Source organism: Felis catus, chromosome A3 (assembly GCF_018350175.1).
Source record: "Felis catus isolate Fca126 chromosome A3, F.catus_Fca126_mat1.0, whole genome shotgun sequence".
NCBI classification, from domain to species: Eukaryota; Metazoa; Chordata; class Mammalia; order Carnivora; family Felidae; genus Felis; species Felis catus.
In genome coordinates this window covers 107482520-107505753 of record NC_058370.1, presented here as the reverse complement: position 1 = coordinate 107505753, position 23234 = coordinate 107482520, and the positions used below count along the sequence as shown (strand labels likewise).

Below are 23234 nucleotides of genomic sequence, written 5' to 3'. Positions count from 1 at the left end.
TAGGAACTCTGGTGATAGGCTTTTACACAATGGAAGTTCTACTGGGAGAGTAAGAAAAATAAGGATTTCAGTTGCCACAGAAGATAGTCATGCCTCATATCCCCACTCTCAGCTTCTGAGCCATGTCAGTGAAAGGCATGTTGGTGGAACTGAAAACTTTCCACATTAGGGCTACCATACTTAGACTCAAGAAAGAAGTGACCCAGGATTGATTACATCTGAAGGGAAAAGATCTGGCAACTTCTCCGACCACAGCGTGATGTCATCAGGTGAGGCAAATTTGAAATTTAATGTTAAAAGCTTTGGTATAGACTATTAGTCAAAAGGACAAGCCAACTGGAAAATGGGCTAAAGGATCTGAATAGACACTTCTCCAAAGAAGATCAACAAATGCACAATAAGTATGTCAAGAGATGCTCAACATCATTAGTTAGTGGGGGAAATGCCAATGAAAACAGCAATGGGATACCAATTCAAACCCACTAAGATGGCTAGAAGCAAACACACAGATAATGACAAGTGTTGTAGAGAATGTAGAGGGGTTAGAACTCTCTTACACTGCTGGCAGGAATGCAAAATGCTGCAGAAAAGACCTAGCAATTCCTCCAAAATGAAAAAACAGAGTGACCATATGACCCAGCGATTCCACTTGTAGGTCTTCACAGCAAGATTATTCATGAAAGCCCCAAGGTGGAAACAACCTAATTATCCATCAACTAATGAGCGAATAAACATAATGTGGCCTGTCTACACAATGGAGTATTACTCAACAAGAAAAAGAAATGAAATTCTGACACACACTAACTGAAGGATGGCAGAACATGTCACGTTGGTATGCTGATAATTTTGAGTAATAGGCACTCGAAAAACAGCAAATGCAGGGACAGCCTTTCTCTGAACCGCACCCCCTGCCCCCCGCCCCCCGCCATCTGCCTAAAGACAGATACTCTAAAAGGAGCTTGACTGTCACAGATTCCCTCCCTGCGAGTGTCATCAGCCATTACCACAGGAGACGAGAGTACAAGTGGATGTCACATCCTGACAAACTTTGTCACACACTGGCATACTTCCCATCTGTTCTTCTAAGGGTCTAATCATCTTTCCTAAAAATCATCTGCTTGCTTCTCAGAGGCCTACATTCCCCACCTCTTCCCCTACTAAGATGGTATATAAGCGCACATTTAAGCTACCTTAGGGAAAAACTAATTGTTCCCTGGGTGTCTCTCATGTAGACATGAAGTAGACATGTTAGTAAGTTTTATTTCTCTTATTTATCTTTCTTCTAGTCCATGGTCTCAGCCAAGAACTCTAAAAGGCAGAGGAAAAATTATCTTTCCTCCTCTACACTTCAACAATGGTTGAGCCATGGAAACATTATGCTGAATGAAAGAAGCCAGACACAGAAATTCATATATGGTATGATTCATTTATATGAAAAGTCCAGAACAGGCAAATCCATAGGGGCAGAAAGTAGATTAGTGGCTGCCTAGGGCTGAGGTTTGGCGGGGGGGGGGGGGGGGGGGGGGGGGGAGGGGGTTGTCAGTAATTGGATGGTGACTATTCATGGGAATGGGTTTTCATTTGGGGGTGATAAAAATGTTCTACAATTGATTGTAGCAATGGTTACACAATTCCAAAAATACACTAAACCTCATTGAATCACATATTTTAAATAAGTGAACGTATGACATGTGAATTGTGTCTTCATAAAGCTGTTATTATTTTTTTAAAGCAAGCTTCAGGGTAAATCCTAGTCTTTAGAAAGAACTGTGTCTTGGGTGAGAAAATGCTGTGAGGATGTTGAGACTTTCTGGTACGGAGTTTCAAATTTTGCTGGTCCTGCTAAACAGAAAATTGGAGCGCTGCATGCCAGAGACAGGGAGGGCCATGTGCCCCAAAGCTAAGCACCATTGCTTAGTCTGTCAGCACCATGGGCCCTCAATCCATCCCTTTCCCCAGGTTTCCCCACAGAATCCTGCCCTCCAGGATCAAGGGTTATTGATGTTGTACTTTGACATGCTAAGCATTTCTGGTGGCTCTTACCTCAGGCTTAGCTTCCTTGGCTGGTTTCTTTTCCCCAAAGTACAAAGTATTATGAAATGTCAGAAGTGGCATTTCCCTCATGGCATTTATTTAAAAAGAAAAGGAAAGGACCGTAATCATAGGTCATGCTGCTGCCCCTTGCTGAGTCCACAGCTCTCTACGTATCACCTCGGGCATTATCCAGCACCGTTGTTGACATTGATTTCTCTCTGCCTACAAGGAAAGATGAGCTTGCTATGGATTGCCTTTGTATGCTTGGTTTAAATTCCTGGCCCATTTTAAGCTTTGTTTGTTTGTTTTTTCCTTCAAAAATTGATTTGATGAGTTAGTTGGGGATTTGGAGTAACAGAGAGAAAGGGGCAGTCAGAGAAGACTCACGCATATATTCTCCACATTTTCCATAAGTGACCCAAATCCACTCCCCTAATTAACATTCCAAATAGGATAAAACACGCTGCTATTCGTATTATTTCTAATAATGTTTTCCCATCATCTTTAGATTAGGAGAAACTCTGGGTATAGATCTACTTGGGAATTTGCTCAAGTTTCCATGCTAAGATGGGTCATAAAGGAGGGGCCAGGCCATGACTCAATCTGTTGTTTCCTTTGTTGACAGGTCAAGAGCATCAGACTGGGATGTGGATTACACAAGTTCATTAGTATCTTGATTCGGCCACTTTCTAGCCAAGGTATTTGGACCAGTTCTGGCATCCTTCTAAACATCAATGTTACCGTCTATCAAATGGGGATAATAAAGCTCACTGCACAGTGATTGATGTTCACAGTGTCGTGATGATCAAATAGGGGGTGTCATCAGTCATCAACTGTAGATGATACAACTTCACAGGTAGTCACAAAGATGAAATAACACAATGCATGCAAAATAATTTTGCAAAGGACTCTAAAATGTTATGAACAGTTGTTATTATTAGTTGAAAAGGAGTGGCTTACTCTGTAGTTCTTACTTGCCTGTTTACCTAGTCACCTCAAAAGGGGCAGTTGGCGGGGCGCCTAGGTGGCTCAGTCAGTTAAGCGTCTGACTTCAGCTCAGGTCATGATCTCGCGGTTTGTGAGTTCTAGCCCCACATCGGGCTCTGTGCTGACAGCTCAGAGCCTGGAGCCTGCTTCAGATTCTGTCTCCTCCTCTCTCTGCCCCTCCCCTGCTCAAGCTCACTCTCTGTCTCTCAATAATGAATAAACGTTAAAATTAAAAAAAAAAAAGGCAGTTGGCAGATGGTGGAGGTGGGGGTCAGGAAATATTTGATGGAGTCATGGGCCATACCCTCAAATTCACTCTCCTGTGTAGCTTGGGATCACATCCTATATAATGGCCTACCTAGTACAGAACCCTGAAATCAGAGAGGCAAGTGGCATAAAGGCTAGTAGTGTTCAGCTTCCCAGTCCCAGCTCTGCTAGGTCCCCTTTTACATCAGCTAGTTACACGGAGGGGACTGAAATCATGCTTTTCCAGAGCTCCTGCTCTGAAGAGAGGTTGACAAACAGGGATAGTACTATTCTGGCACTTAAATAGACTCTGAGGTTGAGAGTTGCTAAAGTAGCTAAATGGAGGGAGTTTTTCGGGAGGCTTGTCATCCATGCCCTGATCTCCGCATTATCAAGTGGTAATTGAAATGATTGCTTCAAGCAAGGCAAGAGGCAGGGCCAGCTAAAAATCCTGCTATTCTCTTGGGATACCCACAGAATTTTACAGAGCACTGGATCAGGGGTTTTCCAATGGCGGCTTACCCTATTTTATTTTTTTCTGCTCACTTTTGTAACTGAAAGGCAACCAATTTATTTTTTTCCAAATGCAAAATAGGAACAAATGTAATTCATTTTTGATCTTTCTCCTTTCAGCAAGGTCAGCTTTAGTCTCTAAAGAAAAGCCTGTGAGCTCCCTTCCTGTCCTGTGCTGGTTGACCACTTGAAAGAAACATTGCCGGGACCCTAGAATTATTGCTCTAATAAATAATATGCTAAGAATTCTAGTATCCCCCAGGGTTCTATTCTATTATAGCAGGCTAGTGTGAAAACCACATGAGTAAAGTTTTGAAGAGAAAATGGTATGAATGTGTTAAAGTGACCATAATTTTGTGATATATAAAATCTATACCTTACCATTGCCTCCTTGCTGTACAGTCGATAAACTTCAGTCTTAAGGAGGGTAAAGTCATAAAGATCCTGGGTTTGTTACCTAAATGTACATGCTGACAATTGGTCAGTATAGTGAAAAATAAAGTGGATCAAGCATTGGACATCATGTTGAAATACATGAAAACAGATCTTTGTCTAGATGTTTAAAGACCGTTTAAAATTATTGGCGTTGTGCAAGTTCCATGAGAGAGAGACTTTTAACCAAATGATGGAGGGTTCTCAGCATCTTGAAACTGCTCCCTTAACTCGTCAGGACAGCTTAAGTGTCCACAGTCTGAGATCTTTGCTGTACTCCATACAGGGAATGGGAAAGGCCAAATTCTGTAGAAAATGTTGTTTTGACAAATCCCTCGAAGTTGAGGATAATGTTCAATACTTTGTGGCATCAAGGATAACACATAACACATAAATATCTTTGGTTCCATTTTTGAAACTTCTGTCAAGTCCTCAATTTATAATTTTTTTTTTTATAAAAGGCCACTGCCCTTAATAAGAATTTGGAATTAAGTGAAATTGATGCTGGTGAATTGCAACAAAACTTTTGAGTTCCCATCCTTTTCAAAAGCTCTCTTCATATCGGACATTTCAAACATTGCTGGGTTATTACTGAATCTCTCTCCAGAGATTATTTCTGCCTTTGGACTTTCTTCCTCTGTCAAGATTCTTTGTTCAATGTAGAGTTTCCCTGGAAAACAGTGGAAGGATTTCACTCCTAGAATGTTACAGAACAGCAGCTAGTGTATGCTGAAAGCATCTCTATCCAAAAGAGTCCAGCTGTAAAAATAGAACATCATGAAATAAAGCTGGGCTTTTTTACATTTTTTTATTTACATGCTTTCTCTCTTTTTCTTCCTTCCCATCCTTTCTCCATGGCCACAAAATAATCAATGGCAAATCAGTCTCTCTGCATGCGTTCATACAAAATATTCTAAAAGACAAGATGCCAGATATTTTCTTGAACAGAGCCAATAATCAATAATGAGTGAATTGTTGCTGAGTTTTGTACTTTGCATTTCTATTGCATGTCTAATATTTTATTGCTATTTTACATTAGATTAAGCAATCAATTCTTATGTGTTCATACTACATATTCTACAAAGATGTTTGGACTTTCGTTTTGCATCTCACAATGGGGGCTTATTGATTTACAAAAAATAAAACAATAAATAATAATATTTATTGACTACTCACCCCATGGGGTATAATGTGAGAAATGCAGGTGGGGCTCTGGTTTGTTTCTACTGGAGGTGTCATGTAAGAAGCTCTCCAGGAAGTCTGTTAAACTATTTCAATGTTCATTTATTTCCATAAATAACATAATTATTAAGGCTAATCAGGACACTGTGACCGTGACCATGGCTCTGAGTGACTCCACAATAGGGGTGCGAAAAAATGACCTTCTAAAATGCTTTCTTAGGAAAGGGAATCAGGTTGCAAACTTCTCCTTCTGTCATTTATTAGCTGCACCCGTGTGAGTTACTTATTCTTTCTAAGGCTCAAGTGCCTGATCTGGAAAGTGGTTATAATGATGGTATTTATCTCATCTGATTGCTGCAAACAGTCATTGTGATAATACATACAAAATGCTTAACACAGAGCCTTAACACAGGCATTATAGGAATAGGAATATTAGCTATTCCTATTATGACCATGATCGATATTATGTCAAGTTAAGAACTGGGACTTTTGGGAATGAACTGTCTATAACTCCTGCAAGTGACTTAATCTATATGTTTGTCTTCTTGTCTATAAACATGGAATAATTATATCTACATCATAAGGTTGTTGAGAGGATTATATACAAAAACAGAATAGTAAGCAATCAACAAATGATGGTTGTCGAAATTATTATTATGGAAACCAAGGAGAAGACAGACTAGGAACTAAAGTATTTCAGTAAGGCTTATTTACTGACATCAAGCTTAGTAGAAATCGATAGGTTAGTAGTAGAAAACTGATAGGTTAGTAGAAATCGATAATACAACCCTTTTTCTTTTAAATCAGATTTTCAGTGTCTATCTTTGGCTTCTGCTTTCTCTGGTAATCAAGAAAAAAAACTTGATTCGGAACAGAATTCTGTCCATCTTCATGTGAAATATCAGCTAGTCTGTATTTCATGGGTTCTTTTCCACTAAATACAATTAAAATAATATGAATTACTTTCAGTTATTCTGTGTTCTTTCTCTTAAATTGTTTTTCCTGCCCATCAAGGTAATACTCGTTGTTGAGAATTTGACAAATGCAGAAATGAAGAAAAATGAAAATCACCCATAAGCTCACCACTAGAGATAACTATTTAACATTTAAAAATGTTTACTTTTAGCTTTTAAAATATACAGCTACACAATTCGGACTATATATATGTGTATATGTATATATATGTATATACATATATACACACACATATATGTATAGTGTGTGTGTGTAAATAAAAATTGGTATCATGATTTTTCACTTAATGTTCAACATTTTGAACATTTCCCATGGCATAAAATTTTTTAAAACTTTTCTTTAGAATGGCATAAGATATTCCATGAAATGTCTTTACAATAATGTAATTAACTATGAATGGATTGTGGGCCATTGTTTTTCTCTCTACTGTCCCTATCTGTCTAGACTGATCTATATTTTATAGGGGGAAATAAATAAAACAAGCCAAAAATATTATGAACTTTTTATGTTTTCCTATGGATGCATTACTTGGGATCAGTTCTGTTAAGGATGAATGTTTATTTCTTGTAATCTTCTTTACATGCTTGGGTCCCACTCTGGACTCCTACCACAGGTGGTAACCTTCCTCAGCTCCATTTTCTATTGGCCCTTTTTGAAATTCTTGTCTGGATTCTGCCATGTAGAAAATTCATACATCAATTTTTAAAAGTGGAAATTCTCTTCTCAGTCATTACTAATCTTCTGGCTAGTTTTGTTGGAAAATTTTTTCAGGAATCATCTGTCAATGTTGTTTTCCTAGAAGGCCATTCTGGCTACCTCACTAAGCTCCTGTTCATTTCTTAACAAATAATTCCTCATGCTAAATCACTTGCAAATACTCATGGTTATGCCCTTCTTATCACCCACTCCTGTTGTCATCAGAATAGTATTAGTCATTTTCTAATCAAATTCAGTCCTTGCCTTCACCAACACCCTACTCTCCAGTCTAGAAGCATAATCTCCCAATGCTCCACCACAGAAATCTCCCTCTTCACCTCTCATTATATAGGTGAGCAAACTGAGACTCACTGACATTGGCCAACACCTCAAAAGTAGAGGATGCCGAGTCAGGATTAAAACTCATCTCCAGAGTTTGAGTCCACATCTGGTATTTATCTATTCTGCTATCATCCTAGTGTTTTTCTTCTCTCGTGCTGCTGGAATCCAATTCACCACTCTTTGTAGAAAACCTTTCCTTCCCTCCTCTCTTTTTAATGAACTAAAAACTGATGCCGATAACAAAAGGAAATGACTGGTTTTGTTAACTTCCTGCCTTTTTAAATCATTGTCTGTCATCCTGATGAATGCTTTATAAATTAAAGGGCCCATCCAATGGAGACATGGACTTCCTGTAGTAAGGATGACTGTGTAGAGTGTGACCTGGTGAGTCTTTGACATGAAAACAGTCTGAAACATCCACAGAAACACTAAAGAATAAATCAAAACCAGCCCATAGTCTTATTTGTATCCCAAGTCTCCTGGGCATCATGTTTAGCAGTTGTCTATCTTTGCGTTTTTCTCTGCTTCCTTCCTTCTTCCCCCAGAGTCATGGAATATCCCTATTAGCCACTAGATAAGGAACCTGAAGATCTACTTGGACTGAGATGAGAATGGTCCATAATTATGTGTAATTTTTTTCCACTTAAGGAATATAATTCAATTTTTTAAAATTTATTTTTAGAGAGAAAGCACAAGCAGGGGTGGGGCAGAGGGACAGGGAGAATCCACACTCAGTGCGGAGTCTAACGTGGGGCTCGAGCCTAGGACTGTGAGATCACGACCTGAGCCTGAAATCAAGATTTGGATGCTTAACTGACTGAGCCACCCAGGCACCCTGATTATGACTGAATTTTATGGGGACTCCATTTCCTAATTCAAAGAGAGTAATTTTGGAAGGAATTAGCTTTGCAGCAATGTAGGGAGCCATAAATGCTCCGGGTAGTGTGCCTCTATATGGTGAAATACTTCCTGAGTGTCTAATCACGACCAGGTAAACATTAAAAGTGATATAAACTATGAATCAAAAATTATTACCAGCAAAGTATCAAGGGTCTCAGTATGCCCCCCGCTTTCTGCTGCTGCTTTCCACTCTGCAAAACACAGTGATTCACTGGCTGTGGACTCTCGCTGAACTTTACAGCACAGCACTTGTTTGGATGTTTAAATCTTTTTCAGGTATTCTACTTGGTTTAAAACTTCACCAAACAGTTATTCTTTTGGAGCTCATATTCTTAACAGAAGGGACCCAAGGCACTTTATAGGTAATCATCGCAAGAGAAAATCAGCAAGAAGACAATTTAGCCTCCTGTGGATGCCAGCAGTTTAAAGCTTAAAATCAAAATTAACCAAAACCAGAATAGAGTTCATTGGCTTTGTACCGAAAATGTGTTTTGCCTTTTTCCCTTTTATGTTTTATGTTTTTAATGGGAGTTGTCCCCAGTTAGACTTTACAGAACCAGAACAGGTTTATATAATGCAAATAAAGCCATTGTTTAACAAAAATTGAGCCACTAGACCAAACACAGTGAGAAAGTACTTGGTGAGCCATTCTTGGATTAATTACAGGACTTCTGATGAGATGCATTTAAAGTGTGCATTGATTTTAGGAGGAAATATGTAAGTCAGCTTTTAAATGTTTTTAAATTTTTTATTTTGTTATGGATTGTATGATGTACACAGTTAGTACACAAAAAGCAAATCCTCACTATTATTTTTGCTTTTGACCCAGACATAATCTTCTTACAGGGAAAGGTTATTATTGTTATGACTTGTGCTATTTGACAAATTCTCTAAAAAGTCTACACTTTTGTTCAGGGAATCTGGTAGGTCGAAGGGGACATATATCTAGATTGGCATTGGCATTGACCGATTTGTAGCTTATAGCTGTAAATATATAAATGTAACAGCTCTTATAGTAGCATGACCTTGGTCAAGCCACTTTCCCTCTCCAAATTTCAATTTCATCAAATGTAAAGTAAGAACCCCATAGACCTGACATGAAAAACTAATGAAGTAACATATATGAAAGAATCTTTCATACTTAGAGTATTTTCCAATGCTGCTGCTTTATTATTACTATCTAACTCAATCTTCTCATTTTACAATTGAGCAAACTTTGGTCTCTTAAATTTTTTTTTCATGCTAATTTGCTTTTGAGAGAGAGAGCAGAGCATGAGTGGGGAAAGGCGAAGAGAGAGGGAGACAGAATCCTAAGCAGACTCCAGGGTCTGGGCTGTCAGCACAGACCCTGATGTGGGGCTCAAACTCTGGAACCATGAGATCATGACTTGAACCGACGTCGGATGCTTAACGGACTGAGCCACTCAGGCGCCCCAAGCTTTGGTCTCTTGATTCCAACCATCTTTCCATTAAAGCTTCCTCAGCTCCTCTCTAAAATATATATAGTGTGTTAATCCTAATATTCCAATATTCATTTTGTAAAATAAGAGTTTACTCTGTAAACAGAAAGTCGGTAATATCTGACACGTATCCATGGATCTCCTTTCAGAATTATATTTTATGTTTATATCACTAAAACTTAGAAATTATAGTAGCAGATATAATTGACTTCTAGAACATGAACTAATACTTTATTAACTATGTATTATGATACTATCCTATTGGATTTTAACTCTTCTATTAACTTTAATCTTGTAGAATTGGATTTGACTCATATTAATTATAATAACTGGTTCATTTCATAAAATGAAGAAACAAGGGAGACATAAGAGTACATCTCATGGACTGGTTTATGTATCCTGAATAAATGCTACTAATTCAGTAGAAATAATAATTTTTTAGTATTTTGTACTAAAAAATGAGACCAGAAAAGGCTTAAAAGTTTATTTATGGATTTTCTTATCTATATTAACTTGCTGTCTTCATAGGGCCTAAAAACTTTTTCTATTAAATCATCTTTTAGTTTCTAGAATGATCAAAATCCTCTCCATAATTCTAGCTAAATTTCTTTCACAAGGTCAGGCTTCCTGATACAGATATGCAAAGGTTAGTGAAGCCATAAAAATACAGTTCTGGGTCTTCAGAGCCCCAATAATGTAAAATCTTCTGTCTAAGCCATCCATACTCAATCGTAACCCAGCTGCCAAGAGCCAGGATACCACTAGGTACGCCATGTGCATTTCTTATGACAGTGGACATAATGATGGCACGAGGTATTTGCTTCATAGACATTTGTGATGATACAGCTATTCTCACTGTCACACTTTTGTACTTGAGTTTGTGTTGCTTTACCAAGGTCTTGGAGATTTTTCGGTAAAAAGCAGCCCACATATTGTTTAGATGACAAGATAGGCTTCTTAGTGTAGGTTTGGCCATGAGAGTGAGCAAAATGAACAGTGTGTAGGTGATTCAAGCTCACGACTTGGACCTCACAACAAAAGGCCAAATGAAGTAATCAGGCACACTCTGGATTCCTACAGCATGTTATTCTGTCCAGTCATTCCACAGACCTTCACCTAGTATCCACCTATGCATCAGGCCCGCGTTAGGTGTCAGGGATAGAAAGAAGAATATGAATCCGCAGCTTAGAGGGGTGACAGACATGCAAACTGAAGACCACCTACCCCCTTACGTGATACTCATTAAACAAGGGCTCTGTGCAGAGAAAGCTCAAAGGGTGGGGAAGTTTAAAATGGCAGGAATAACTGGGCTGGGTCTTGAAGGAAGAGCAGAGGTTTGTCAGGCAGAAATACATTTAAAGCTCAAAGACAAAAACAGGAAAGCAAACAAACAAACTTGGTGCAAATAACAGAGAAACAAAAAGATGTGAAAGTGTGAGGTGCTGTTGGGCTCCTGTTTCTGTGCTCAGGTATGTGCAAGAGGGTTGATGGAAGGTGAGCCAGGAAAGAGGGCTTTGGAGAAACGTTTAGGGTTAAGAGAAATGCTAAGTCATGTGGGCACAGTCTTGTAACAGAAAGCCAATGGGCCACTTTGATTATGGGTTGTCATGATCAATTTTGACCTTTAGGACAATCGATGTTACTGAGTAGAGCTTGTGTTGTAGAAGAATAGAAAGACAGTGAAGGAGAGGGCAGGGAAGCAGCCACGGAGAAAATGCTGTCTCCCAGATGGGCAGAGCCTAATGTCCCTGCCAGAATAGCTGGCCAGGTACCCCGCCAGCAGCATGTTTTGAGAAACTGTTTGGCCCCCAGCCTCCAATCTAGATCTATCAAAGCTTAAGAAATAGAAATTGCTTTAATGTTTTAATTTCTTTTCTGCAACCGCTTCTTCCTGAAAACTTGTCTGTGGGTTAGAGAAAACAAATTGAAATCCCATGAAATGGTCTCTTTGAGCTCCTGCTTTCTCTTGCAACAATCAGTTTCTTAAAGCCAGGTGAAGGTAGTAAAATGCAAATTCTTCGGGAGAAAACATCAGATTGTAAAGCCGGCCTGATTTTCATGAACAGAAAATCTAATTATCTGCCATCAATTCAGGTCTGAGCACATATTTCATTTTAGTTTTATCAAGTGTGAGTGGTTTTGGCAAGCATTTTGACAAAATATCTAGATGTACACACTGAGTTTTTAAATGAAACTATCAAAAACTGAAGTCTCAGGCTAATGAATTACATGGAAAATTGCTATCACATTACATTATCTTATACAGTATTGGCAGGAGGACTGGTGAGAGAACTGCAACCAAAATGATGTAATAAAATGGAAATTTACAAGTTGGGGTGTAGGAAAGGTTAAAAAGAATATCATTCTCATAGAGTGAGCAGAAAAGTGATTGATTCTTAGGTTACTTAGCAAGCCGTGTGTGTGCACGTGCGTGTGTGTGCGTGCACACACGCATACACGGCAGAGAAAGAGAAACAGAGAAAGAAAAAATAGAAAGAATAGTGTCTTGAGGTCTCTGGTGAGAAATAGCAATTTGCTATAGGAGGTAAGTGAGATGTAAGAAGATTGAAGGCATGAATAGAATGACATCTGCTCCTTGCTCTTCTTTGTTTAGGCAGACAAGAGCAGTGAGCGGTTAAAGGCAAAAGAGATAACAAGCGTTCAACAGCAGCAACTGCTGTTATGTCCAAGGGCCAGCCCTGATTCATCACAATGGGATGAACCAGACTGAACGACGACGAGGCTGGGACAAGATCTAGCCCACTGGACCAGAGCAGGGAGCTGGAAATGACAGAAGCTGTACAAATCCACCCAAAGGGAGGAGGCCCATTCCAACGCAGAAGAACATCGCACCCAGAAAGAATGGAAATGCTAGATGGAAGCTAGGTAAACCACTGTGTGGGATGGGCAAGAAAGCATGGAGCTGAGTGATGTAGACTTAAGGATGAAACAAAACCGAGAGGTCAGGCAAAGCACTGCATACAGCATCACGTGGCAGAACCCTGTTCTCCTGGGAGGTACCAATCCTCCAAGGGAAATGATTGCAGTAATGATGGGCCTTCATCAGGATGAGGTAAAGTCTTAAAGTCAAGACAGGAAGACAGAAACTAGATAGGAAACCAAACCCGACTTTCAGATAGATTTCAGAAACCTAACAGTTTATTGGTTTTTTTGGTGTGTGTGTGTGTTTGTGTTTGTGTGTGTTTTTCTTGAGTTCCTGGAACAATTTGTAGCAATTTCACAGTGTTTGGTAAATTACAGACTGGACTATGGGGCGCCTGGGTGGCGCAGTCAGTTGAGCGTCCGACTTCAGCCAGGTCACGATCTCGCGGTCCGTGAGTTCGAGCCCGGCATCGGGCTCTGGGCTGATGGCTCAGAGCCTGGAGCCTGTTTCCGATTCTGTGTCTCCCTCTCTCTCTGCCCCTCCCCCGTTCATGCTCTGTCTCTCTCTGTCCGAAAAATAAACGTTGAAAAAAAAATTAAAAAAAAAATTACAGACTGGACTATTGGAACTGGAGAACAGGTCAGAATCTGATGATCAACAAGCTTATTGTGATGCTGAGGTCCAGAAGGCTAGGAGGGTTTCTAAAATCCCTCCTACTTCAGGTCAGGGTGGGGTGGGGCTAAGAAAGCTGGGTGGGATCAGTCCAGGGTGGTGGAGAACTACAGGAAAGGGATAAAGCCGAAAAAAATTTTGGAGAAAAAAAGTGCAGCCACCACAATGTCTTTCCTTGGGCTCTTTCTACCTGCTTCCTCCAAAATCTCTTCTGTATGGTCCTATCTTTCCTTGTGATTGTGTACAATTATAATATATTTAAATATTTAATATACTTAATGTATTTAAATAAATACAACTATAATATATATAAATATATATTATTTTCCAAGGAGATAGCTGACATAATAATATGGAAGGCTAAGGAATTTTGTGCGGAGGAGATAAGAAACTCTGATCTTGACATATTTAATTTAAGCTATGATGGGAAATGTATTACGCTATGTGTGGAATATGGGACTTCAGTGAAGATGAAGTGTCTAGATGAAGACTCTCTATATATTTGCCATGAATGTTGAAATGGAAATTGAAGCCATTCATGTGAGTTGATAGACTCTTTCCAAAGGAATGACCTTGGAAAAAAAAGCCAAGGAAGATAGAACCTGATACTATAATATCTCTGGTAACAGTGTGAAAAAGAGGACACATGCACGCATGCACACACTCACACACACACTCACACACACACACACACACACACACACACACACACACACACCCCAAGGCACCAGTCATGGGAAGGTGAGAAATTGAAGCTCAGGGTAGGATGTCTTTTAATTTGAACAGGGAGGCTCTCACATGTCAACATCAGAAGCTCCACAATTGTAGAGAAAAAAAGAGGGGTCGTGATTTGGGCCAAGGAGAGACTTTTGGAAATAAAGCCAAAGAGCTGGTTTGTGTAGTGATTCAAAAGAAGATAGGAAAGATTTTTGAGTTAGTAATGTTGTTGTTGTTTTTTGTTTTCCTTTTTTTTTAAAAAAAAATTTAAGTTTATTTATTTATTTGAGAGAGAGAGAAAGCACAAGCAGGAGAGGGGCAGAGGGAGAGGGGGAGAGAGAATCCCAAGTAGGCCCTGCTGCCAGCACAGAGCCCAATGCGGGGCTTGAACTCACAAACCGTGAGATCATAACCTGAGCCAAAATCAAGAGTAAGACGCTTAACCAACTGAGCCACCCCTGTGCCCTATTTTTATTGGTTTTAACCCAAAAGAGAAAGTAAACAAGATGGCCTATAGTATGGGTAGTCATAGTGAATGGCGACTCTCCACATAGGAAGTGACCAGAGCATGGATTCCTAGTAAAAATAAGATTTGTAACATGTTGAGAAATCAGATTGCAGACTTGTGTGGTCCTGAGGATTATGGAAGGAACATAACATTAGACCAACAGGTCCTCAGATCCAGCTGACCATTAAACTTTCCTGCAGAGCTTTTAAAAACAAACACACAGATTTCTTGTCCTTACCATAGACTCAGAATCTTTGGATGTGTAGGGGAAAGCTGAGTGGGGGGCTCTCTCGAGTTAAAAATCTCCTCTAAGAATTCTAAAGCAATGATCCATTCATTGTCATGAGGAAAATATTTTACTCGCCCTGCACCTATCCCCAGCTTAAGAGGCTCAATAGCAAATATAATTAAGAGAAGAGCCTTTATAAAAACCCATCTTTCAGGGGTGCCTGGGTGGCTCTGTCGGTTGAGTGTCCAACTTCGGCTCAGGTCATGATCTCACAGCTTGTGAGTTCAAGCCCCGCATCAGGCTCTGTGCTGACAGCTTGGAGCCTGGAGCCTGCTTCAGATTCTGTGCCTCCCTCTCTCTCTGCTCCAACCCACTTGCATTCTGTCTCTGTCTCTCTCAAAAATAAATACACATTAAATAAATTTAAAAAAAATCTTTCATATTGTCTCAGTTCTCATATTTAAGTAGTTCCTGAAATTTATCCTTTTCCATAATTTCTTAGATTCATCAAATATGACATTCGCTATTGTTCAGGGTGACAGTGGAAGGTGGTTCTTCACAGCCTTTGTGGATTCTACCCACTGTAATGTAGCAGGCCATTTTTCTATCAAGTCTAATCTCAGTACATAGATTAGTAGTAAAATCCATTTGTTATCTCATTGAGTTACTAAGTCTATAAAGCATTCTGCAGAGGGGGTATTCTTTATGGTAGACCAATTTGTTCTGCAACCTGTATAATTGTCCCCTTAGAAGAGCTCATGGAAATGACCCTGGACACATCACATACATCAGTGGCTGCAAATAAAATGAAATCTGGCATTTATCATCGTGGAATTGCACCAACTTGGTCTGGCACGACTCCACGCAGTCATTTGCCCCAGTTCCTATTTAGGGGCCAGATGAAATAATATTCAGTGTGCTTCAACAGTCATATCCTCCCTGATAAATTTAGCATTTACTGAGGGATCCACTTTCCATGCACGCGGTAACTGCACTATTGTCTCTGAGCCCAGAGATTATTGGCAGAAGTAACAGCTGGTGCCTCAGGACGGAGCTACAATTTTATGGTGTGGTGGCTAAGGCTGGAAATGGAACTAGTAAACCACAAATGCCAAAGACATCATAAAGAAAAATGTTTCTTAGGAAGCACTCGCCAATTTCTGGGCAATCAATTATCCCCTAACCTACACATTGACTTTTATGAATAAAACAGCCCAGGAAATGCATTTAATTTAGCAGACAGTTTCGATAAGGTGAGGTGCTTTCCCTCCTTAGCAAGAGACTTCTCTTCCACACCATCCTCTGGCTTGCACCCTTGCCCTCTGGTAGATACACTTTTGGGTTCACTTCTATTTCTCAAACTCTTTTGTAAACAAGGATGGTCAAGCAAAACTGAGTGCTCTTTGAATAAAAGAGAACTGAGTATTGAGAGTGAAACTGATTGTCTCCAAGACTCTTTCCTGTTTGGAAATTTTCTCATCTGGCTACATCTTTTTTTCCCCACCTCTGTGGAACCAAGAGAGTGGTGTTATCTGTGAGGTTCAAAACTGCATCCATTGCTAAAGCTCCAGGACAGAATGCCTGCCCAAGAATGTTCCTTGGGGATGGCTTTAGCAGGGGAAAAGCATGCCTCTCTCCTGTATCTTCAATTCTCTCACTTGCCTCTAGTGCCAAATAGAAGTCAGGTTCAGAAGGACCCTCATGAGTGCCCATAAGAACCATAAAATTTAGGTTAGGTCCAAACTTCTAGAAGGACGTGCCAGCTCTAGTTAGGCCTTTGAGAAGAAGGAAATATTGAGGATCTTTGAGTCTATTTCTCTGTGAAAGCGTAAGGTGAAATTGTGTAATTAAAATTTATTTCTACCTTAAACAACTGACAACATTGTGTGTGTTAACTTCTCAAATGAATTTGTGATAGCTTAAATGAAAGATATAGGTACAAAGAAAACATGGGTAAAACATACAGATTAGAAATACAGGAGGAGTTGGGGCGCCTGGGTGGCGCAGTCAGTTAAGCATCCGACTTCAGCCAGGTCACGATCTCGCGGTCCGTGAGTTCGAGCCCCGCGTCAGGCTCTGGGCTGATGGCTCGGAGCCTGGAGCCTGTTTCCGATTCTGTGTCTCCCTCTCTCTCTGCCCCTCCCCCGTTCATGCTCTGTCTCTCTCTGTCCCAAAAATAAATAAACGTTGAAAAAAAATTAAAAAAAAAAAGAAATACAGGAGGAGTTAATGATAGAGAAGATAATGATAGCAAAAAACAAAGCAAAACAAAACAAAAAAAAAACAACCCTTTTCTTGGGAAACAATTGTGTTTGAAATGTAGCATCAGTCACATGCACACCAGCTTACTGACTGAACATTCTTTCAGGGAATGCTACCAATCTGAGCTGGTACTTGAATTTCCCTAGCCTAGAAAGATGATAAATAAATATCAGCATTATATATTTATGTAGGGATAATCTCTCAAATCCCCAAACACTTGGTGACATATCTAACTTCTACAAGTTCTATAAAATATTTCAAGTGTTATTAATTTCATTTGCTATGAGAAAATTATTTATTGATTTTTTTTTTACCAGACTGCATTTAGTAAAACTGACTCAAACTGTAAATGCAGAATGTAACTCACAATGAAAAATGAATTCCTCAGCGGTATGGAAAGTGAGGAGAATCTGAAGTCAGAGACCTTGATAGCTGATATACTCTCCAGTTTTCCCAGAAGCAATCTTTGGAAGCATGTAAATAACACTGGCAGAATACTGGGTGGTTCCTTCTTTTAGCCACTAATGACCCTGAAGTTTAGACTGATTTTCAAGTGGAGTGCTCGGGCCCTTATTATAGTGACAAATTCATATTAACTCAATTGTCAGTCCTTTTCATTATGGATACAGAGTTGAAGGGATCTCTCGGCACTCAGTTCTTTGAGCTTGTAGAGGCACTGCACAGCTCTCTGGAAAGCCAATTGAAGAAAAAATGTAAAAGGGGTTCAACTAGGATCTGTTTTAGGTCTCATAACATGATTGCTCATTAAGTTTCCTGATGGAAGGCATTGTTTTTTAAGTTCTGTAGTAATGCACTTAATAAATACAGAAATTGGCTGCTAATATAATGGAAAATGGTTCAGTTTTAAGACTCCCAAAATTAACATGATCCCATTTCAAAGTGGAGTTAAAAATATTTCCATATTTTTCAGTCATCAGATTGAAGGTATGTGATGAGGCCTGCTTGGAATCCTGGAAAACAGAGGAATTAAATAATATAATATGCATTATACAGCTCTACTTGCTGTGGTGGAAAAGGAAGCCACTCACTCTGAGACCCCTGTTTGCATTAATGTTGGCTCACTGGTTTGCTTAGGATGGGGCTTAGGGTACAGGGCCATATCTCCTGAAGTAGGACTCCTCTAGACCAACACATGATGCTCTTAATGCATCACAGTCAGACTACAGAGAATAGGCCTCCACAAGGATTATAAGTAGAGCCTGTCAGTACTATACCACAAGTGATCTAAACACTGGCAGCCAGTAGGATTTATTTTCCAACGGATGGAGTCTACTCCAGAATAATGATTAGACGACAAAGGAAGGCTTTAATGATTACGCAAAATTGTTCAAGGTGCAAATCCTTCTTTGTATTGCCCAGACCATATGAATTAGGATTCTGGAAGCAAGCAGAGCAAATTCTCCTATACTACTTGCCAGGAAACTATGTCCTCAAAATTCCTCTCCTTATTTAGAAAAACACAACTACAAAAATTCAGCTTCAGAGTTTGTGCATTTTGATACATGTTGATGATTCTACCTGGTAATTGATCACTTGGAAATTGACAGGACTTACATTAGGCTCTTGTTCTCAGTTCCAGTCTTAACAGGGGAACAAGGAGACGCATAAAGCATTACTCATCAGTGGCCGTATTTGGCAAAGGCAGGTCTCTCCCCCCTACTGTTATCATTCATCCTGATAGAGCCGTGACACAGACCAGATGTCATTTCAATGTTAAAATTACATTGTTTTCATAACAAAGTCAGCTTACATCACTCTTAAATAGATCACACTAAGGTTCTTCTGTATACTGTCATGGAGAGAGTGAGCTAGATCTTTCCAGAGGACTTGCCAAGCACAAACTATAGGAGAAGTTAAGATTTTCTCAGGGCACTCACCAGCTGGCTCACAGCCTATATATCTCCATATCTGTCTGCAGCATACTTCGAGTCATTGCAATATAGAATGCCCTTTCTACTGATTTCTTTGATTCCTGGAGGAAATGACAGGTACTTGTTCTTGTGGGATGTAGAAGGCCAAAGATGTCATTGGCTGGAGCTCTTTTCTTGCCTGTTTTCCTTGCCCTTTCTTCTGGAGCCCTAGTGACTTTGAATTAATTTACAGTCCACTGTGTAACAGTATCATGTGCACTACTTTTCCCATTGGACAGTTGGAACTTGGAAGATAACAATTTTGAACCCAAGGTCAGAATCCATATGGACTCAGCCCATGGAAGCCATGATTTTGGAAGCTTAGTTCCTCCTCTCTCCCTTATCTCTGTTATAGCCCCACTTGCCTTATCACCTCTGTGGCACTGATGATATGTTCGGGGAACAAGGGCTGCAGGCACTAACAAAAAATCATCCTCAGGGGACTCTCATGGTAAAATGCCAAATGAGGACATCCTGTGCTGACCGAGTCCCTGAAACGCTTCAAACTATTGCGATGAACCTAAAGACCAGAACGTTTTCCTTTTAGTTTTGGAGATTTTGCCCTTAATTGACCTCATGCATCTAACTATTCACATTAGACATTTTTATATGAAAGGTCATACTGGAAAAAAAATACAATCCACTTAGATACCTGCATATGATTATGCAGATAGATCATCTGCCAATGATTATGAGCAGGATTGGTAAAACAGGCTAATATGTTGAATATTCTAGGGAATGCTAACATGTCTTTAGTTCCTCGCCATACTCCCTTCTCTTGTTTTATTTTCTACCCCCAGTTTTTTTTTTTTTTTGCCTTTTACGAAAATAGAAAAACTCAAAGGTAGAGTGTAAATTACCAGATGAAAATACCCAGAAATATTCTATCCTTGAATGGGGACCCTAATCCCTCAAAAAAAAAAGGTGAAAAATTATTCATAAATAATATACTTCTCCTTGAAGATTGCTAGCAGATATAAGATAAATGCCACCATTGTTTCTCATGGGTCTTAGTGAAATTTTGTGGTTTTCTGTTTCTCAGTTCCTTTTGACTTAGTTAAGGTATGACAGCTTGGGATAGAATCAGTGTTTCCTACTTATTCAATGCCCTTTAACTCTATAATCAAAACAAAATTAAATTTACTGACTTTTTTTTTCTTTGCTGTATATTTGAGATTATCTATTCCCCAAACCAGAGCTTTTAAGGCAAGTATTTTATTTTGAGGAGAAATGACCATGAAGCTTGATCTAGGTGATCAACCTGAGTAAAGTCATCCCTTGCTGAGAAGCACTGCCATTGCCTGAAGGCACATCTCCACTTTCCCTGAATGACTACATGATATTTGACTGAGGTCTGGCTCTGAATATTCAAACATAGAGGGTCCTGCATACTCTGGTTTGGAGAAACTTATGCTGATAGGGATCATGTAGACCAAAGGGCTATACGATCTGGAACATGTTTGGTCATAAGAAATGCTGAACATTTTATGATTAAGTGTGTGTGTACATGTGCGCCTGTGTGCGTGTGCACACGCATGCCCCAGACTTTTTTCTGCTATATTCTCTTTACAGGATAGGTTTCCAGAAATTAGATCAGCAGCATGCAAAGAGCAAGGGATAAAGATGAATCCAATGTTGTTAATTCAGGGTAGTCGGGTGAACAGGTAAAAGTGTCAGAGTTCTCATCAGGATCTGACCGTATTTACTTTTTGATTCTATTGCCCCCACCTTTATCCATGCCTTTGTAATGTCCAAAGACTATTCAGTCTTTTAAGATAAAGCTATAAGGCCACCTCCTCCACAAAGCCATCCGTGCTTCATCATTTAGAATTCCCTCTTTTCTGAATTTACTGTCACAGTTATTTTGTAAATTCACATGGAATGTGTCACTTTCTGATTTGCGAGGTGAGTATGTTCCTGCCTGATCACGAATACTGGGCTAGAAACACTTCGAGAACAAAATCTCTCTCTACTTCAACTTTGTATTTCTGAGAAGGGAAAACAGTCAAGAAGTATTTATTGAATCAGAATATATGACTATAGCCATACATGTGTATTTTTTCTTCTACGCTAATACCATTCCCCACCCCCCAACCCTCACCATGCCATTGTAAAACAAAAACCAAAACATTTACAAAAAGCACTGAGGCTCACAACTTAACGGTAGCAAGGTCAGGAGTACCACCGGAGGAAACTGTGGACACCCACACAAGCAGGGAGAAGCTCACCTGACAGAGTCATTGGAGTCATGGCTCTGGGCAACCAATATGTCACTTCATTAAAAAGTCACTGTTCGTGAATTGCAATTACCATTTGGTTTGAAAGCATATGTTCATGACTAAGAAATTGTCTCTAGGCCCAGAGAAAGGATCTTGCTGGCTTTTCTAGAGGAAGTGAATGCCAACCAGAATGGCATCTATGTAAGCAACATTAGGCATGCTTTAAAAAGTGCCCCCGTGATGAGCCATGAGAACTGACTTGCGATATGAAAGAACTCAGTGACTCTACCCCCATGCTACGCTCCGTGCCCACTCAGACAATAAGTTGGGATGGCTGTTTTATGCTAACTCTTCACATTCAATAAAACAAAGGGAAAGCTTTAGGCAGCCTTCCCTTCTTCTCAGTAATTGACGTTATTAGCGTGCTTTGCTCGGGCCCCCCCTTAAGCATGTTTATTTGCAATTCCTTCCAAATGTCACTTATTAGAAATTCCGCCTTCCTGATCCTGGAGGTAACAAACCTGGACACGCAGCTTTCAACAGCAAATGGAAAGAGGCTCAGTGTGTATCCAGAGATAAGCAAATTAAAGGGCATAAAAGACTGGGGCAGTTTACAGCTAAAGAGCATCAGTGTAATGTATGTAGAAATCACGCACTCTATTGCCTCATAACATTGCACTCCTACTGGCTCTTTCCCTTTATCCGGTGTGGTTGCCAGCAAAACCTAAACACGACGTGTTCCACAGCCATGAACTAGTCCCAAATCACTGGACTGAAAAAATGCCATTCTGTAGTATGCCTACTGCTAAAGCTTCCATTAGTTGCCCAAGAGAGTGGCAAGAATAGCTCAGAGTAAGTCTTAGCCAAAAATACGTAATGACAACATATGGAGAAAACCAAAAGAATTATAAATGGAAAAAGATTAACAAATTCAGTGCTGCTAATGGGGCGGGGGGAGCTTTATGAGTTCTTTATGAGCTTAATGAGTTCTTTCATTCTAACATGGTGAGGGTTAAAAGCAATTTTATAAACCTAGTTTAAGAGAGAAAGGAAAAAGCTGCAGAAAGATCTGTGTGTTCTTTAGATGACATTTGAAACACACTTACATGCTTTTAAAAGCCATTTGTTGCTGTTACCATTCAGGTGGTATGCTTGAATGCTCAGAAAACAGCTTAAATTTGGGATACAGTGTTCTATCCTTAAAGGTTGGTTTAGATCGCTACTTTACAATAATTGGGGAATTATTCCAGGTGTAATAGGTATATAGAAAATTCTAAGGTCTGAAAATTCCCATATAAAGGCATTTTAAATTTGTCATATTTCCCATGATCCTTTAACAAAATCAACTACAGATTTTCAGATTATTTTCCCATCCCGATTAAGGGTAACCACAATAACAACTACGTACTTCAGTGTTTAGCAGAACCGACCACACATTTTTGCCCTTAACTGAAGGGAAAACAACCATATGGACCTTGTTCTTAGCCAGGGCTCCATTAGCTAATTGAATTGACAAAGCCCAAGCAGTGAGAGACCATGGATTAGCCACATGTTAATGATTCCATTCCTTTGGCAGAGCTAATGGTGTCTTGTTTCAGCGCAGCCTAGAGAAGTTTGCCTCATTTTGAACAGGTTAGACAGATCAGTGCAATAGTACCAAAGCGCACCAAATATATCATTGTTTTGAGGAACAAGAAAAGGCAAAGTTAATTGCAGTCCCAGACCTTAAATGCCCGATATACCCAAAATATTATCATTCTAGCATATAATCAATATAAAACTTGTGGAGGAGATAGTTTATATTCTTTTTTTCATTCTCGATCTTTGAAATCCGGAATTATGTTTCACAGTTGCAGCATTTCTCAATGTGGATTGGCCACATTTCAAGTATTGAGTCCTTAACAGCCACATGGATTGGTGGCTAGTATATTGGACAGCGTAGGATTGAATGGTGACATGTGTCACTCCCATGTCTTTCCATTGTTCATACCCATAGTCCTTTTAAGAGTTTAATGCTTCACGTTTATTCCTAAACACGAGCTGGA

General features: G+C 39.6%; 1 protein-coding gene and 1 long non-coding RNA gene across 2 annotated transcripts in view; one reads left to right on the top strand and one right to left on the bottom strand.

The window, feature by feature from the left end:
* Positions 1-23234, bottom strand: part of SLC8A1 (solute carrier family 8 member A1) — a gene marked incomplete at its 5' end in the record, with an annotated part of 326794 nt that overhangs the window by 68309 nt on the left and 235251 nt on the right.
* Positions 1-23234, top strand: part of LOC109498274 — a 126152-nt gene that overhangs the window by 83905 nt on the left and 19013 nt on the right. Inside the window, exons 16-18 of the long non-coding RNA XR_006595792.1 lie at positions 1287-1416; positions 2660-2732; positions 12382-12653. This is a non-coding gene — a long non-coding RNA (uncharacterized LOC109498274). The remainder of the gene's footprint in view (positions 1-1286; positions 1417-2659; positions 2733-12381; positions 12654-23234) is intronic.